The 19,239-nt window shown below is 39.4% G+C and overlaps 1 protein-coding gene across 6 annotated transcripts in view; it reads left to right on the top strand.

The window, feature by feature from the left end:
- ARPP21 (cAMP regulated phosphoprotein 21) overlaps positions 1-19,239 on the top strand; it is a 169,665-nt gene that overhangs the window by 34,471 nt on the left and 115,955 nt on the right. Inside the window, exon 2 of one of the 6 annotated variants that reach the window (XM_054595323.1) lies at positions 12,475-12,607. The exons of the other annotated variants lie outside the window; for them this stretch is intronic. The gene's annotated coding sequence lies outside the window, so the exon portion shown is untranslated. The remainder of the gene's footprint in view (positions 1-12,474; positions 12,608-19,239) is intronic. 6 annotated transcript variants of the gene reach the window in all.

Genomic DNA, 19,239 nt, shown 5'->3' with positions numbered 1-19,239 from the left:
CTTTATATCGTTGATGGCATTTAATATTCAGAATTCAGAATCAGCTTTAAGTAAAGTTTTAATTGTATTTTTTCCTTTAAAGATTCAGCTTAAGTGGACTTGACATTCACCTTTCTGAAAAAGAGAACACAGAGATGCCCTTATTTTTAAATTGCAACCGACCTAGAGATTATTTTGGCTCTGACAAAGAAGTTTCCTCTTCAGATCTCAGGCAACGAACAGAGTTCTACAAGAATAACAAAGGCCCTAAATAGTCCACTTAAACTGAATGCATAGATCACATTTCCATCCTCATGGAGACGGGTGAGACCATGGCAAGTTCACAAACAATTTCCAAATCTTTGGTACACAGAACTAGAGACAACCCCTGTTTACTAGACTGGCCTTTGGAGAGGCTAACCATGGCGAAGATAATCCAGGATGCGGGGAAAGAATTCACTTCTCTAAAGGTCTGGGCAACTAGATAGCCTTGGATTGGAAGGCAGCGATGAGGGAGGGAGGGGAACGAGAATACTGACAAACTGGGGAATTTCAGACTCCTCTTCTGGTGTTAAGCAGAACAGCTCTAACCAAGCTATAGTCCAGTGTGCTTCTCTTCCTGCTCTGTGAGAATAGCAATAGTATTAACCAGGGTTCAGTAACATACCATTGAGTCCACACAATATCATTGAAAACTGGATGAATGTTTTACCCCTCCCTATAAAAATAATCTAGTCCAAAAGGAAGGGAAACGGCTGTTTCACGGTGTATCTCTTAATTTACTTCCTGTATTTTAAGATGTGCTATGTGTGGTTCTGATTGAATGAACTTCTATTCACCCATCCATTTCCCAAAGAAAACCAAAACTTGGCACCTTGATTTAGAGAGATGAGAAAGAAGTACATTCTTTTTCTTCTCTGAGACTGTGGCAGGCCTTAGCAATACACAGAAAGCCATGGATTCTGACACAGCTGGTCTTCTCATCAGGAAGTCAGAAAATATATTCTGGACCACACTATGTCAAAGAGGGGAATTTCTATGCAAATTGAACCAAGGAGAGCTGAGTTCTTTTGTGTAGTCAGCAATACTTGTCTTTGCATCAGATATCGTAATCATTTATTCATTTGTCCATCCTTGTTTTTCAAATATTTATTGAGGGTTTTCAAGATGTCAGGTCTCATGATAAATATTTGGGAAATTGACTATATAGGATTTTAGAGATATTGGGGAGGCTTAAAAGCAGTTTAACAGTTTGGACAATGAATTGAATGATTGAGAATATGAGGAAACTCCAAAATGATAGGTGGTAAAGCAATATGAGTTAATTTTGACAAATTAGAAAAACATTTCTTTACTGGCAAAGTTAATTAGGAAAATTCATAGGAGTTGTCTCAAGAGTAGAAACCATATTGTTTCCAGAAAACAAACAAGGAAGAATGAGCACCACTGGTAAGTTGCTAGGAAAAAGGTCTATTGACGGTTAGTCCAGAAACTAAAACCATCAGTTGGGAAGCTCTCCACCAAGATAAAGGAGTCAACTGATTAATTAAGAGGATCTGTATGAAATTGGGGTGCGGCACCATACTCTTTCTTGATCTTTTGAAACAATACATTAACAATATTGCTTACTAGAGTTGCAACCAACTGATTCAAGTTGAACTGGGATTCTGAACAGCAAAGTTCAAGTTTATATCAGATCATACCAAACATGTCTGTTTAGAATTTAAAAGCTTTTTCTAAAGGCAGATTATTCTTTGAGTTTGTTTTGAGGTTCCTCATTTGTGTGTTTGGGGGAGTAAACCAGAATAGTTTCAGAATATTATAAAAGTCCTTATTAGATTAAAAAATGATGCCTGTAATGGGGGGGGGGGGGGGGGTTTACATGTGACACTTAAGATGAGTGAAAGATTTGCTTTATTGGGTACCTGAAGGATGATTTGTTTGGGTTTTTTTCTCTCTCTCTTTTCTAAAAGATGCAGTTCTTTCCATTGACAGAGATAAATATTTAAATTTTAGGAAGCAGAGAAATTCCTGGATACATTGTCCCAGACCTGGTTCATATTCCAGTATCTTGCCCTGAAACCCTGAGAAGGAATCTACTTCTAAAGGTTACTCATAAAGCAACAGGATTACACCAGAGAATTGCTGAAATCTCTTCCAGTTTAGTTTCTATAATTCGATGGCACTTTTTTGATATAATATTCAGGGACTGGTTTTATATTCCATTGTCTATAAAGTTTGGTTATACTTTTTGTTTTAGACTTGAAAATAAGGACTAAGGTTACAAAATAAGAGTGAAATGATTCGGAGAAATAGTACCAAGAAGAGTTGTGAAGTCAAGGGGGATATAAGGTCCCAGGCCAGGGCTCAGATGCCTCTCTGCAATTTCCTAAATTTCCTAAGCTTTTTAAATTTCAGCTTCCTCATTTCTAAAATGAGCTGGTTGTAAGAATTAAAGCTGAAGAGCTTAGCCTAATGCTTAGAGATATTCATTTATTTCAACCTGATGCTCATTTCTTTTTAATATGCTTGTCCTTTGTTTTGTCCTTATCACAACCTTTGCTTGATGCCACGGGCCTCACATAAATAAAACACCCCCTTAAGATCCCTCCCAATCTTGAGAATGTTTTCATGATGCGGCTGTTATCTTGAGAATTTTGTTCATGCATAATTGGAGTTCATTTTCAGCACCGTCATACTATACATGATAAGCAATTCCAAGCTAAGGGTTCAGTGAGGACAAGCCATCTGGGGCCACCTAAAGTCCAGATGACTTTCTAAAAGGTGCTCATCTGCACAGATAGTAGGGTTGGATTTTATAAGTATGGCTGAGCAGTAGGAGCCTTGAAAAAGAGAGTTGGGCATGGATGGTTTATTGCTCCATGGGTGCACAAAACTCCACACAACATTTTGTTACACGTTCGTGGTGACTCACCTTGGTGTGAGGTTGTCGCGCTCATGCTTCTTTACGAAGAAAGTTAACTAGGGCTTCTCTAGATTTGGCTAGAAAAGGTGTGGGAAGTTTAATCTTAACACCCTTCCAGGAACAATCTAGGACTTTAAGACCTAGAAATGATTTCAAATAAAGTTACAGTGGACTTGTAATTTGTACATTTTGCAGGTGAAAGCAATAGCCAAATGCAACAGAAGACCATTTGTATGATCAGAGATTCACTGGACTGATCTAGCAAGAGAAGAAGACTCTAAAATCAATTTTTCTAAGATCACCAGAAAACGTTGCCTCTTTGCTTGGACCTGGCTGTGAAAAATAGATTGGTTTCGATGTTTTAGGAAAGGATGAGGTGATACCACATGCGTCATCATTTATACATTAGATCCTCAGGCTTAGGCAGGGATCAGATGGTGTGCACTGCCAGTCAAGAAATTGGTGGCAGGTAAATAGATTCGGACCTGCAAATTTGAAAGGACTGATACATTTTACTCCAAGTCTTGGGGAACTTGCATCATTTTTTCATTGATAGTCAACTCCTGAAAAAGCACACTGATAAACAGTAAGAAAAATCTAAATGAAAGGAATGTGATGCTTTCCTCAACTTTTTAGGAAAGCTACTGAGTGGCCATTTGTGAGGAAATCTGTATTTCTGTATTGATTAGGTCATGAGTGTCATTTGTTGTGCTCTGTGGGAATTCCTTTACTTGGCATGCTCCTTCTGCCTTCAAATTACCTTATTTTCCAGGCAAAAAGGCTTATCAGCATAGAGATCCAAGATTTCTGGAGCTGTGCCTGTGTTATGTGCTGAAGCCACAGGGACAGTGATGAGGAAAAATCAGTACTCCTCTACCGATTCTGAATTTACCTCTGGATCATTTTGTATCATTGTTAATTGGGCACTGTTATTGCATCACTGTTATTCTGGAAAAAGTACTTTGTATTGTTGTTTTGCAGTGCATATGTTAACTGATATTTATGAACTGCCTCTTGTGGTCAAAGGGACTTGTGTGCCCATGTCATTTGTTCTTGGTTGTGGTCACAGCCGTGGCAAAATTTCTGTTGGTGCATACATGGGGATTCTTGTCCATGGAAAGGAAAGGTGTATATTTCATTCTTCTCTCACTTTTTTCAATTTACTGTGATTTACACTGTAATATGGAAAAGTCATATGAAACCCAGGGAATTAGATCTGATCTGGCGCTCAGGCTCAGGAATGGAGAATAGAGATAGCGGAAGGGTATATGACGCAGCCCAAACAAAAAAGACATGGAAGCCAACTTTTAAATTGGTACAGAGTGGGTGGAAATTTGTCTGCATGCATCTCAAATCTGTACTGTGGCTGCCGTTTGGGGTAAGGATGGATTCTCAGCTCCTGATGCCACCTATCCTTGGGACACACTTTCTCTTGGTATCCTAGAAATGCAATAGGCTTGAGGTCAGGATGACCTAAGTTTGAATTCCATTTCTTCCTCTCAGTGGCCTGGCCAAGTTCATTAACCACTGTGAGCTTCGATTTCCTTATTAGACTATGTGGGCAACAATACTCCCTTTATGAGTTATCGTATATCAAATACTTGCCACATGTAGAAATGTTATCTCCTTCATGCTTTCTCCTAGAGGGACTATTTCTCCATTAAAACATTGAAACCTGTAAGAAAATGTGTAATGAAATTACATATATATCAATACTTGTTTTGAAAATGCTATGATGTTATAATTAGAGTCATAAGTATTTTATCTGTCCATGGATAACTGAAAAAGAAAAAGAATATAAAGAAAACGGTTTTGGGGGTGGTGGGGTTCTTTTGCTTTGGGTTTTATAAGGTGTTTATAATACATATTACATAGTTACAGGATAGAAAAATGGGGGAAAAAAACATAGAGCTCATCTAAACCTGTATCTTTACTCACTGCCCAACTTAATCAGAAGCAATGTTATGACTCAGGGACCCACTAGTTCACAGTTAGGTGCAAATAGGTAGCCAGAAATAAGTGACCAAGGGAAAATAATTAGAATTTTTTTTTAGTAAATTGATTAAAAAATGGTTTTGGAGATACCTATTAAGCAATGAGTAGAGTTTAAAGAAAAGTTGCTATTTTTTTTTCTAATGGAGTCACTAGGTTTGGGCTCTCAAAATCATTTTTTAAAAAGATTTTATATTCTTTTTAGAGAGAGGGAGAGGGAAGGAGAAAGAGAAGGAGAGAAGCATCAATATGTGGTTGCCTCTCGCACTCCCCCCACTGGGGACCTGGCCTGCAACCCAGGCATGTGCCCTAAGTAGCAATCAAACCAGCGACCCTTTGGTTCACAGGCCGGCATTCAATCCACTGAGCCACACCAGCCAGGTCCAAGTCATTTTGACAGTATGCTTCTGTGATATTTTCCAGTTAAGGTACCTTGGCTTATCTTCAGATATGGGTTCTAAGCAATCCCTCTGTCAGAATGGGCGAAAGCACTACATGAGTCATTTATATACTCTGCTTTCCATCCCACAGGGAAGAACAAATACCAGGTAGCTACACCTATTTATGGCCCACCTGCCAACACATACTTATGCAACTTACTGATATTGAGGATGAAATGATCCATTGTCACTAATATGTTTCCCCTGAAATTGATCTCTGGAACATGTCAATTGGAAGTAGCCAGTGTGAGCTTCCTTCGTCAATTGTTTGTCCTCAATTTGTTTTCTACCAAGCCGACCCCAGACACCTGGACCGCACACACCCCTTCTTTGCCTGTGCTTCCCATGTGTTGGGCACAGAGTGTGACGGTTGCTTTTGGCAGATGTACAGGATCAAAGTGGCCTTTTTTTCCTTCCACGCTCGGGGAGTCAGTTTCTTAGACAAAGGAAGTGGTGAGCTTAACGGAAGTTTCAGCCCTGCCCTGGAACTAAAGTTAGTGCAGTGTGATAATAAACCTGATTCTTAATTATTTGTCAAAGGTAGTGGCTGTGTTAAACTACTTGGACAGAGAAATTTAAGGACTGTGCTAATTAATTGTTTTAAATTTATTAATTCTATTTTGTAGCCTGAAGCAAACCACCAAAATAATCTTATTTGTTTCTCCATTTAGCTAACCTGAAGAAATGGAAAATCTTAGAAACACTGTTTATTGGTAAATTTAGGATTGACTTGATATTAATATATTTTACATTATATATAGGGAACATATTGCTCTAAATTTCTTAATCTCTCTAATTCATTACATAAATTAGCTCGCCAGGTTTACTTGGATAAATGGATTGATTACCTACAAATTTATTGTTGGGAATATATATGTCTACTCTTGGATAAATATATGTGTATATAGTCATATGTACATTAAGGTACACATATATATGTACATATATATTCAATGCATTATACATATAAATTCACAACCTAGTTATACGAATATTATAAAAAAAGCAATCCCTATTATTGTAAGATCAGTGGTGGGGTGGCCTAAGCTTGCTGCTTCACTACTTAATTTTCCTTCTGAATTCACTTATTTCACTCCTAATAGACGATATCTCATTGAGGACAGGGTTAGAGAACAGAGTGCATGAAGAGAAGAAAGTTGCATTTACCCTGTCCTCTACCCATCAGCATTGATAAAACGGCAAGATGGAAATAGAGGGTAGGAAAATGAATTTGTTGTTTCAAAATGAGGATTTAAGGATTCCTATACATTTCAGGTTTTGATTCCATACCACTGCCCCAGTGACCAAAATGAACTATACTGTCTGTCTTATAAGTGTTGGTTGGTGACCTAGGGCTCATCTTTTAACACGGACACGCCAACTAATCTTTAAGTGAACCCTCCTACAGAAAGGGCCTAAGTGTGAGTGAGCATGTCATCTCAAAGGGAAGCTTCAGACTAAGATGCTCCATCTCTGTACAGAGTAAGAAGGCCCATCCCTAAAGCAGTGGTGGTCAAGCCTGCATACACATCACAACCGCCTGGAGGGTTTATTCCAATACAGATTGCTGGGCTCTCTGATTCAGAGTGTCTGGTTCAGTGCATATGGAGTGAGGCCCAGGTATTTGCACTTATTTTTTTAAAGATTTTGTTTATTTATTTCTAGGGAAAGGGGAAGGGAGGGAGAAAGGGAGGAAGAGAAACATCTCTGTGCAAGAGGTACATCTCTCAGTTGCCTCTCACTCACCCACACCTGGGGACCTGGCCTGCAACCCAGGCATGTGGCCTGACTGGGAATCGAACCAGTGACCTTTCAGTTTGCAGGTCGGCACTCAATCCACTGAGCCACCCCCATAGGGTTGGTATTTGCATTTCTAACAAGTTTCCAGGTGATGTTGATGCTACCAACCTGGGGACCACAGTCTGAGAAAGATGGGCCTAAGACATAAAACTCCTTGTCAGAATGTAGAATTCATGTAATTGATGTTTCGTCATCTGAAATATTAAAGGAGTACTATAAAATGTCAAAATAAACAAACCTCAGAATGAATTTTAGTTTACTTCTATTTAAAAATTATTTTTAAAACATAACATCTTAAAGGAAGAGATGAGAATTGCAAATTCTATGTGACAGAAAGTGTTAGGAACCTCTGTTTTGTGTGATTAGAGGAGGAAGCAAGTTTCTTCTGAGGGTTTGTTCTCAGAGCTTCTAGTGTAGTGTTCTAAAATCCATGGAAATAGAATAATTCATAATCTGCAAGATTGGACATTTTAAGGGTCAAGTAAAACTTTTATGTAAAAATTGGTGAGCACTAGAGGACTATGAATGCAAAAATGTATAGAAAATGATTTATAACAGCTTTGGTTATAATTGCCCTAAACTCAAAACAAGTGAAATGTCCTTCAAAAGGCAACTGGGTAAATAATGGTGTATCCATGCAATGGAATATTACTCAGCAATGAAAAGGACCCAACTATTAATACATGTAGCCATTTGGATGGGCCTCAAGAACACTATGCACTGAGTGAAAGAAGGCAATCTCAGAACATCACAGGCTGTATGATCCCACTTATGTAACATCTCAAAGTGATAAAAGTATAGTGACATAGGAGAACAAATTAGTGACTTCCAGGAGATATGTCAAAGGGGAGTTGTGATGATAAAGAGGTGGCGTGAATTTGTTTTTTGGGTGCTATAACTGCTGGTAGCTGAATGTTGTGGTAATTACACAAATTAATACATATTTTAATTCATAGAACTATATACGGTCCCCTAGAAGTCAAATTTATTATATGATACTTTTATGATCATATAAATATAATTTTACAAATTTACAAAGAGCAGAATATACTATCTTTTAGTTATACCAAATAATTGGAGTTGCACAAGCATGTAAGGTAAAAGGACCAACTTATTTAAATACATAAAAATGCTGTATTTCAGACCAAAGGTAAAAAAAATGACCTCCATGAGAAGTGTTCTCTATAAATGTGCCTAAGGTCGTCTGACTGGCATAGTCCTTGCCTGTGGCTGCTCTAGCACCTCTCTCCTGTTTTCCCATTGGTCCTTTGGCTTAGACTCTTCTCTGTAAGCTTGATCACTTTCAAAATGAATTTATGGGGCAGGTTTGTTCTCATTTATACAAGCTAAAAAAGACCAACAACCCAGGAACTGCCATCCAGATACCTTCCACATAGATACATTAGCCCTCAGAAATTGCTCCCGTCCTCAAAGAAATGGCCACGCCTACATCTCAGCATGCTGTTCAAGGTGAGACCTCATGACCCTCACAAGCAGTCCTTTCTCCAAATGGGGTAACATTCTTGCATGGACCACAAAGTTCATGAAGCCACTTTATAATAATGAGGTTGTCCTGTACTTCATTCACTTCTCAGTTTTAGGGTTACTACAGAATCAAGTATTGAATGTGGGTCTTTGTTTATTTGTTTTTTGTGCTTTAGAGGGACATGCATGTTTCTCATTAGAAATTGCAGAAATGATGTTCTCTTACAATTAAAATATGTAGTTATTATGTGGTTTGGCATCCTTCTTGAATAAGTCGCCATGGTTGTATGCGTGGGTGTTGCATTCGCTTTCCTGTGAACAGATACCGAGTGCATAAATTAAACATCAGGGGAGGCCGTGGACAGAGCATGGGTTTTTGAGACCAACATTTGAATGGTATCAGTGCCATTTCACCTTTCACAGGGGACCTATCCTTTCTGAATCTCAGGTTTCTTTACCCTACATGTAAGGTGTTCCTTGGGGCATTTGGTGCATAATGTGGTATTTGAAAACATGGTAGTTATTACTTTTTATAGAATGGATTAACGTATCTGTGTTTAACTTAGATTAAATATGAGCAGCTATGGGAATCTGTGATGATCATTATCTGCATACCAATTTCGTGATTTAGTTAAAAAAATTTATATGACGTAACAATTTCCTTTGGCTACAATGCATGCTCTCAGGATTCTTTCTGGTGATGTATCAGTAAGCTTTGTGAGGAAATAGAGCAATTTAAATATGGGTTTAATTCTAGCACAACTTAGAGGTAATTATCAGTATATGTCTCTCAAATGCAAACTTGACGCCTTTCAGTAGCTGCCTTGTTGACGGGTCTTCCTAAACTGACCTCTCTTTGGCACCCAGGCTCTGGTGGGTACAGCCGGACTTGTGCTGGGCTGAATTTCAGAAGCAAGTGTGCAAATGTTGCACACAGTTTGCATGGGGCGAGACGGAGCTCAGGCCAATCTCCTGCAGCTGGGAAGAGCAATTAGCAGCTTCATGAATTAGGGGCTTGTTTACACTGTTGTCCAAGATAATCGTTTGTTTGTTTTAACTAAGATGCTCTATCTTCGTCAGAGGCATCAATCCTCATATTTAAGTGATAAGGTCTTTGAATCTCATAAATAATGTTTGTATTTCACAGCAGGAACCCTGTCACCACCCGTATTTTCCCTCACTGACTCTGGTAATCAAGACACGAGTTACATATATCTTTCAAATTATTCTTCAAGCGGTTAAGAAAAAAAATTACGTGATCTATTCCAGCACTATTTTGACACATATCCATTTTTTTAAGTGCCTTTTATGGACATACATGTGCACAGACACATCCCACAAACACCTGCACACACATATGTGAAATAAAATCTTACAAAATAAGGCATAGCCATAGCAAAGGTCATATACTCTTAACTTTTCTCTGACTTTTATCTACCCTATTCTAGTCCATTTTCACTCCACTCCATTCTGTGTTCTGTTGATTTCATTTTAAAAATCCAAGTTACAACCAATGATTTGATTTCCTGATTTACTGACAGGTTACAACCTAAAGTTTGAAAAACAGTGATTGATCTACAAAGAAATTCACTTATGATTCTATCTTCTCCCCAGGATTTGTAGAAAGTAGCGCATCTGGCATTCCTGTCTTTTTGATCTTCAGCTATGTGTGATATTAAATCAATGATCAAAGTATATCTGTCTTCCCACTGAGTAAATGCCAGTTAGTAGTACCTTTTCAAGACAATAATGACATCTAGTCACTCAATTAGTACTTAATGATGAGTCAGATAAATTATTTTAGAAATCATGGGTGTGAGTCATTATTAAACTACATCCAGTTTTCCCAGAAGGGGGACTCTTTGAATAAGATGGTCAGTGTATAGTGGAAAATGTTTACTGATCTGCATCTTGTTTCTATAGGTACAACACCCAAGGTCACTATTTTTCTAAGGCATAAGCCTTACAAACATGTTTGAATATATGACAGTATTAATATAATATAAACAGTTAATATTTGAAATAGCTGAAAAACTAGAACACTGTTCCTGGTTAAGATGATTAGAAGACATTTACCTTTTTAGAAATATTTATTCACTTCCCTTTACATTCCTGGTGGTTCCTAGAGACCGAGAGATAAGCAAGGCATAATATAGTCCCTGTCATTGGGGAATGTATTGCCTGACTCTCAGATAACCTCAGAATTCTATCATAAGTGCTGAAATGGAACTCTGTACCCTGCCAGAGGTCAATGTGAGCACAGAGCAAGAATAGACCATGGGAGTGGGGAAATAGCCCGGAATTTGTCAGGGAAGATGTGACTTCGGAATCTCGTCCCATTGGTTAAAAGTGGTGATCCCTCACACGTTGTAAAATGAGTTTCCCCAAAGGCAGAGTCCTTTGGGGAGCAGAGGGGGCTGGGGTGTGGTCTTAACTGACAGTGGGACTTTCTGCCTCGTACCAAAAGCACCATACTATTCAGGGGCAGCTTAGTCAGAAAATGCACGGGTACATGATGACGCCTGCATGCGTAAAGACCCATGTACGTTCTTGTAATAAAAACATCGGAGAGCTGTTTTGTGACAAGTGTCACAGGTGTGCATTGCACCATCTGCTGGCACAGGGAGAGCATGAGACACAATGCCAAAGGACAGATCAGTGTTCTAGCCCCGACAAGCCTTTCTGGCATCCCTTTCAGGGATCTCAGGTTATGAATGTTGACTTTTCCCCCCCTTTGACCAGGTTCAGTGACAGAGGTGGTTAAATAAATAATTGTAAACTATCATTTCTAAATTACTGAAGATTCTTTTAAGTATTTACAATAAATAGTTCTTTTTAATTCCTCCAGGGGGACACAGGAGACTGGGTGTAGTAACACACTGAGCAATGAACAAGATGCCATCTATAGATAAATGGGGGCCCAGCCACCTGGGGACCCATTGCTCTGTCACATCTGGGTTTGTTTTTGGCTTCAGCTTCTGACGTTGGTCTGATCCTTCCAGACGTGAGTCATCTGAACTCTGTCTCTGTGCCCTCCCCCTGCGTACACACCCTGAACGCACATCCTCATTGTCACCTTGCTCCTTTGCCCCTTCAAACCATTTGTGCCACTAGCTATAGCTTGTGCCCCCCTTTCTGATCTCTTCTGTCCCATCCCTGGAGAAAGGTCTGGAAAGCGAGAGCCATACTTGGGCTCTCAGGCAGGGTGAGAGGAAGGCTCCTCCCAACTCCTCGGTGTGTGTAACAGCAGGTTAAGATAATGAAAAACTTCATTCTTAACTCTGGTCAGGCTCAAATGGAGGATTATCAACTCTCAACTGACAACCCTGGGTAAATGCTTGCTTTCTTATTTGAAGGATGTCGCTCTCTTTGTCTCCTTGGATGAGAGGGGACTTTCTGGAAATTATGAATTATCTATTCTAACTTTTTCCCTTGAAAATTAGTGAACTACCCTATGAGGATTCATTTGGAATTCACTGTTTAGCACACTTACTGAAAAACAGAGAAGCTAAGTCCTTGGGAAGCTGAGGAACTCTTCATTTTTTGCAGATTGTAAATTTTTTGAAAGCAGATGCTGGGCCATATCTAACTTTGTTCCTCTCACGATTCCTAACAGAATGCCTTACTCCTAGTAGGAACAGAGTGCATATTTGTTTATCGACTCCACTGGCATCGACAACGCCTGATTACGCATATGTTCACACCTTCAGGGGTTGCCTGGACAGTTAAGGCCAGGCTCTCTAAGAGACCAGAAGTTTTACTTTGACTAATTTAAATACGACTCTTCTCAGCTTTGTAAAACATCAAATACCGAATACAATTTAATATTCTCTTATTGATTCATTGTCATAGTATGAAAACCAGTCAGTGAGCTGCGCTCATGAGAATGATGATCCATGCTGTTAAAACTTCTCCTCCTCACACGCTTGTCCACAAAGACAGGGACGAATGACGGAGCATAAGGAGGGAAAGAGGAAAAGCAACTGTGAGTCCTCCCTGGTAAAGTTTACGGAACACTGCTCAGCACGCAGGAGCACAACGGAAGCGCTAGTTGCTATTAAAATGGTTTTGGCTGCTCCGTTATTAGAATATTTGAAGTGCTAATGCATATGCTCTGCATGGAGTAGCATAGAAAGATCAGAACACTTATAAATCTCTTAGGGCCAGCTATAAAATTTAAAAAAGAGCATTCAATTCTAATTAATCTTATTGTGTCCTGCTTGTTCCCCAGAAGAGTAGTTTAGATAATACATTTTTGCTAGGGTAAAAGTGAGGCATGGCAGGTACCTTTCAAGTTGTGATCTTGGGCAGGTTTCTTGGCCACACTGCGTCTCAGCTATCCCATCTATATAATGGAACCAGGGACCTCTAACTGTTAGTAATTGTGCAGGAGTAAATGAAATAATTTCTACAAGCTGCTTACCATTTTATAGGCATTCCATGATATGTTATCATGATACCTTGAATGCTTACTATGTACCAGGCGTGGTGTTAGCTGCTGATGGTTTTGAAATTACATTTGAGGATGTAACTTTCAGAGGTACCTCTATGTAGACATACATTAGATTTGAGGTTAGAGGATTATGTAACCTAATAGTGGCCCCTGAGAGTGTGAGATAAACAATAGGACCAGATTTCATGTAGAGGTAAGAATTCACAACTTTGGGAAGAATCATAGTTGGGTTTTTTTGTTTTGTTTTGTTTTAAATTGATCCGATTTACTGAGTGGTCCTGTAAGAGCCAGTAACTCAGAAACGTGGAATGGCATACAAGTGCATATTGAATGTACAAGTTTTGATACCTTCATAAATATTGCAAGATTTGGATCAATAATGAGGTGTCAGGGGTTAGAGAAGGTGATTTAGAGGAGCTGGTAAGGCTTCTATGCCAAGCAATGATTTTTAACCTGGCTTTTATTACCAACACAATACAATTTCAACCTTCCAAAAGAGATGTCCTGAGATGGCCCAGGCAGGGCTCTGGGAAGCAGATTCTAAGACAGGGCTTAGTGTGTAGGATGCTCACTCAGGAGCGTTCTTGGCACCATCTCCATGATAGGCAGGAAAGGAAGCAGAAGTGGGCAGAGGAAGAAGGCCAGATTCAGGTCTGGCCAAAGGAGAAGAACAGCTTTAGCCAACTCTGTGGGGTGCTCTGCAGCTACAACAGCCTCAGAGTATCGTGCTAAGGTTGAAATGGACAGGCCTTACGCTCCCACCTCCACCAGTTATGGGACGTGGGCTGCCCTCAAAGCGAGTGCCGCCCTGGAGACTCAGCTCTCTGCAACTGAAATAATTCCTCAAGAGACAACAGTCCTTCCTTGAAGAGAGATCTGTTTCTATCAAAAAGGTGAAAAACTCAACACTATGATGCCCTAGGGCAGGGGTGTCCAACCTGTGGCCCACTGGCCACATGCGGCCCAGAGTGGCTATGAATGTGGCCCAACACAAAATTGTAAATTTACTTAAAACATTATGAGATTGTGTGTGTGTGTGTGTTTGTGTATTTAATGTGTGGCCCAAGACAATCTTCTTCCAATGTGGCCCAGAGATACCAAAAGGTTGGATACCCCTGCTAGGGTATCATGTGTCTTGATGCCCACTCTTGTGTTGAATAAAAATCACCTTGCATCACTCTGAGGGAGAAAAGCCATAAAATATGTGTCAGTTTTTTGTTTGTTGTTTCTCAGAGAAGCTGTGGCCTGTGAGAAGTTTTCAAACCTCTCACATTCTCCCTGGAAACAATAATCAATCGCCTACAAATCCATGTGTCTCCCATCTGGACTGAAGCCCAGTTTGGGGGCCTAGTCTTTGTATCTGAAGATTATTTTAATCCCTGAGAAAATGTTATACATTAATCTTTTAGGAGGGAAATTTTCAAAACATGCACAAATAGAGATGATTGAGTAACAAATCTCTAGGTATACAGCATGTGGTGTCAACACTTTGCCCTTCTCATTCCAGAGGAGGTTCAATAGCATAAAACGTTGTCTCCTGTGTTGACCTGAGACAGATCCAGATGGGTGTGTCCTCAGAGTCGGGTGAGATTTCACAGTGTTTGAAGTCAGGAGCAGCTCTTCCCGGTGCTGACGTGGGTGTAGTAGAAGCCGTCAGAGCCATGGCTCTGGGAATGGGCGTACCTCCCCCTGTGGACCAGTGGTGGCAATGCCTGGCCATCCACTCACATTTCCACTGTCCTGGCTTCACAGCTCAGCAATGAAAATTGGATTTGAACCTGGAATGTGTGCTGATGCCCAAAGCTGTCTTAGTGTTTCATGGCACCCAAGAAGGCCACACTGTGAGTCATGGGCCAAGAAAGGGTCAGGACATGTACTTCATTTTTGTACTGATATTTTGTTGAGGGGTCTCCTGGAAATTGGTGAGCATGGAAGTGACCTGCCACCTTCCTGTACTCTTGGCAATTTTTCAGCCTAGTGTGAAACTAAAATCAAAATTTCTATTTAGGAGTGGAATATTGTAGAGAAATTCTACAAAGAATATCTGAAGCAATGCTGGGGATGTGATTAGAACCCTCCCTGAGGGCTGAACATCTGAACCATTTCTGAGTTCTTTGCAAGTTCAAGCCCCTAAGTGGGTTTGCCAAAGTGGTCAGGATGACATCCCAGCTCCATTAGGCTTTGCAGGGCTCTGTCCTGAACAGAGCAGTCGTGGCATGCCTAGCAGTGAATCAGCAGTCCCCGTCACCCCTGCCACTCAAGTAGGAATTTGTTGGTTGTTTGGCCTCAGAGCAGGTGGCGGTGGGGGTTGTGGCGGTTGCATTTCCTCTTTGAGGTGGGGGCTCAGCTGTTTCCTTGGTCACAAGCTCCTGGTAAGTGCCTGGAGGAGGCAGGAGGCCAAGAATACAGCTGAGGCTTGAGCTGCAGCCAACTCCCAGCAGCTGCTACTCTGTTCTCGGAGCTGGAACCAGCTCCAGGCTGCAGTATGGCCTGATCTAGCTTTTGGGGAGGGGGCTGGGTACATTCATGTGTACATTCTGAGTGACTTAACCCACCTGCTTTTTATGTGTGTGTGTGGGGGGCCCAACTTAAGTGACACTTCTTTGACATTTATGTTACATGAAAAGTTCTAGGTCAGTGAAAAGAGCATTAGACTTTCACTCTTAAGGGATCAATGGATTTGAAGATCTTAAAGGAATTAGTTTAAGAGATAAAAGGTAAGGCTACCATCCTAAACTGGAATGTATGGGTTTAATATAAGAGTGTTTTGATTTATATGTATGTTTTTATACATATATATAAAAGTAGCTTGGCAAGGGTACTATACTAGAAGCAAGAAGAACTGAGTCCTAATTGTCCTATGGAATTTACAAACATGGCTATGTGACTGATTTTGGACATCATCATTGAGCATGGCCTAAGTTTGTTCTTTCTTTCTTTCTTTCTTTCTTTCTTTCTTTCTTTCTTTCTTTCTTTCTTTCTTTCATATACTAACTGAAGACCATACATTTCTCATATCAATTATGAGAGCTTGCTTTTTTCTTTTTTGGAGAAGTTAAAGTAAGTGGAAAGGGTTGGGCAAAATGCTATTCATGGACACTCTAAAAAAAAATTGACACAATCAAAATGTATACTTAGATATCACACACACATCTATGCATCTATTTCTGCATAGCACAATAGGACTTTTAAAATGGCTTACCATACAGTTGTTTTCTGTAATGTAAACATCGGAAGTAAAGAGGTCATTTTAAATGTTCAGGATTCTGTTATTCCCTATACTTGAGAAACAAACAAAACAAATTCTCCAGGTAAACATTGCATGAGTTCATGAAATGACCCTTTACGTAAAAGCACTGCTGTTGGTGAAGAGCCATTTAATGAACTCCACCCATAAACTGTACAACTTTCCCTCAAGTCTGGGTCCTCCTAGAGAGTGGGCTGTATTCTGATCATCTTGGTACCCCTGTTGCTATCAAGGATCTTATTAAGAGTATAGAGAACAAATGAAATGTGTTCAGTTTATCCTGGTGATTATAGCTGTGAAAAATGATGACACGTGTGTGGTTTTCAATGTACCCAGACCACCATTCATGGTAGAACTGCTAAACTGGCCCTTCTATCTTCCCAGACCCTTAGCTCCAACCTTGCCCCACAGAGGAGAGTGGCTGCAGGCAGGAGCTGCTGAAAAGCCACAAACCTATGTGGGGTTCTCAACAACAAGGATCAGTAGATAGTATATATGAAGAATGCTATAAATTATTACAGATATCGCACATGCACCCATCCCTGAACCCCAACCTACTACATAGAAGGGAATCACATTTCTTGTAATCAAGTGATGGGTCTCCCCACAAACTGGTAACTTTCCTAAAATTTCAACTGAAACTTCAGTTGATTCCTTTAGAGAGAAGTAAGCTTAGAACACAATATTCAAGTCAGTGGCTCCGTTAAAAATATCCTTAAATTCTTAAGAAAATTTAGCCAAGTCTAATTTGTAATTGTGAGTTGCTTTTGTTTTGATATTTATTCTAAGCATAAAACAAGCATAATACATGATAGTTCAAATATTCATATAACTAGTCTTGAGATGGTTTTGGCATTATAAAATAGTATTTTTTTTCTTTTATTATGTCATTTGACTCATGCACAAGTTGCTTTTCTTTTGCTTTATCTTTGATATTTATTTAAAACATGCCTCTTCATAGGCTTAATTCCTTCTATTGCACATTTGATTAGATGTACTGATTCTTTACTTTTGGTTTATTAACAATTCTTTGCCTTTACGTTCATGTTTTCTGACTAAATGGGTAATTACCTTGGAATCACAGAGCAGTTAACACTGTAAATAGCCAATTTGAATTCATCCATTATTTTTTGATGTCTTCTCTATGTTTACTTTTTCTGATTATAAAAGTAAAATAGGTTCATCTGAGAAGATTTAGGAGCACTAGAGCGAGCATGCGCCCTGTGGTTCCCTGCTAGGAATTGCCATTGGCATCACTCTGGCATGCCTTTATTATTCATTGTTGGCCACATGGGGGCTGTCATCCTGGCTCATTTCAAAGTGTTGTGGTTAAAGTTCGGGTCCTGAGACCTGGCTGCCAGAATTTGAACTCCAGCCCCACCCTTTCCTAGAGCGAAATGTTGACTCTGATACTTCATGTCTCTGTGACTCAGTTTCCTCCGCTCTACATTGGGCCTTTTAAGAGTTAATCCTTGTATCTTCTACTTTTTAATCAAAATAAAGTCAGGCACAGAGTGACTAGCCTCTAAATTGGAATTTTTAAAAAATTGGCTCTGTTTCCATTAGCATTTACCTTTATTTTTATGTAAAATCTCAACTTGTATTACATAAAAGTAGTTTCATTTATCAGTGTGATTTATGGCAGTGATAATGGTAATGAGGAAGTAATTGCTAGTTTGGAAGTGAGACCTCAGTGCTTTTGCCTTATAAGTAGGCACCATAATCTCAAGATTTGTTACACTTATATATTAATTCATTAATTAAGTGCCCCATCAAATCATTACTGACCGCTGATGTGTTTCATAAAATAAAAACAAGGATAGGCCCTGTTTTTAGAGAACTTATGGGAGAGGTAAGCAATTTACAGATTCTTCCTGGTGAAGTGACAGACTCTTTTGCAATGTCTATTGGAAGCAGGGCTTCATTTGTAGCTCCGTTTACTTCATGCATTTTGGAGGGATGCTGGATTAAAAAAAATTAAAAAGTAATGTGAGATTCTTTATAGTTAATTAAAGGAAAATGTAATTTAGTCTGAAGCAGGGAATTATACTGCATAAAACCTTAATTCATAATGAAATTTCGGATGGCACTGATACAGCCCCACTCCAAAATAATGCACTCTGGAAGCTAGCAATGAAGTAGGCATTTTGACCACATCTCCCTTCTTGAATAGACCCCAATTTTAAAAAGGTAGACCTTTATATGCCAGGATTATAGCTGTTGGGCACCACTACTAGCGACTGGAGCATCTCTGTATCATTTCTGACTTTGTTTTCATCCATGTTAGGCCAGGAATGGACCTAAACATAGAAGTGCTCCTTTTTGCAGGGGCATCATGTCTACTAAAACAAGAAAAGAAAGGGGAGCCTAAAATCCTTTTGGGAGGGCAAGTTGTATGTATCTCTTCTAATAAATATTGTATTTATTGTGTCTTGAATATATATTCTAGGAGAGAGAGAGAGAGAAAGGTAGATATTGATTGTGTATCTATAGAGAGGTTATAGTAAGATGGTTAGAGACTATATGTAGGCCATGGTGAATGTAACATCAATAGCTTGTAAGTGTTGGTCAGAAAACAAATTTTCGCTCTGGTGTTTATTTCAAGAAAAGACTGCAATTATCTTTCAAAATTCACTAAGAGGCCTGCCCCAAAAATTCAGTTGTAATGTTTTAAGGAGAAAAGAAAATCAACACAGCAGAATAAATTTACTCTCAATTTGCATATAGGACTTAAAAAAATAAAATATGTGAAAATGCTGCATCATCATACCTTTGAAGAGAAAGCTATCTGAAGTTTCTAACCAGTTGTGAATAATATTTCCAGGACACAAAATTTGCTACAAAGCCCAGACCACTCAACTGGGTGGTGGGTGTCTAAAGAAAGGCAGGCAATAAGGTAGGTCTGGCTTATAACCAA

Source organism: Pteronotus mesoamericanus, unplaced genomic scaffold (assembly GCF_021234165.1).
Source record: "Pteronotus mesoamericanus isolate MK-2021 breed Mesoamerican mustached bat unplaced genomic scaffold, CSHL_Meso_final scaffold_54, whole genome shotgun sequence".
NCBI classification, from domain to species: domain Eukaryota; kingdom Metazoa; phylum Chordata; class Mammalia; order Chiroptera; family Mormoopidae; genus Pteronotus; species Pteronotus mesoamericanus.
Note: the sequence above shows the minus strand (reverse complement) of the source record. Positions and strands in the feature narration are given on the sequence as shown.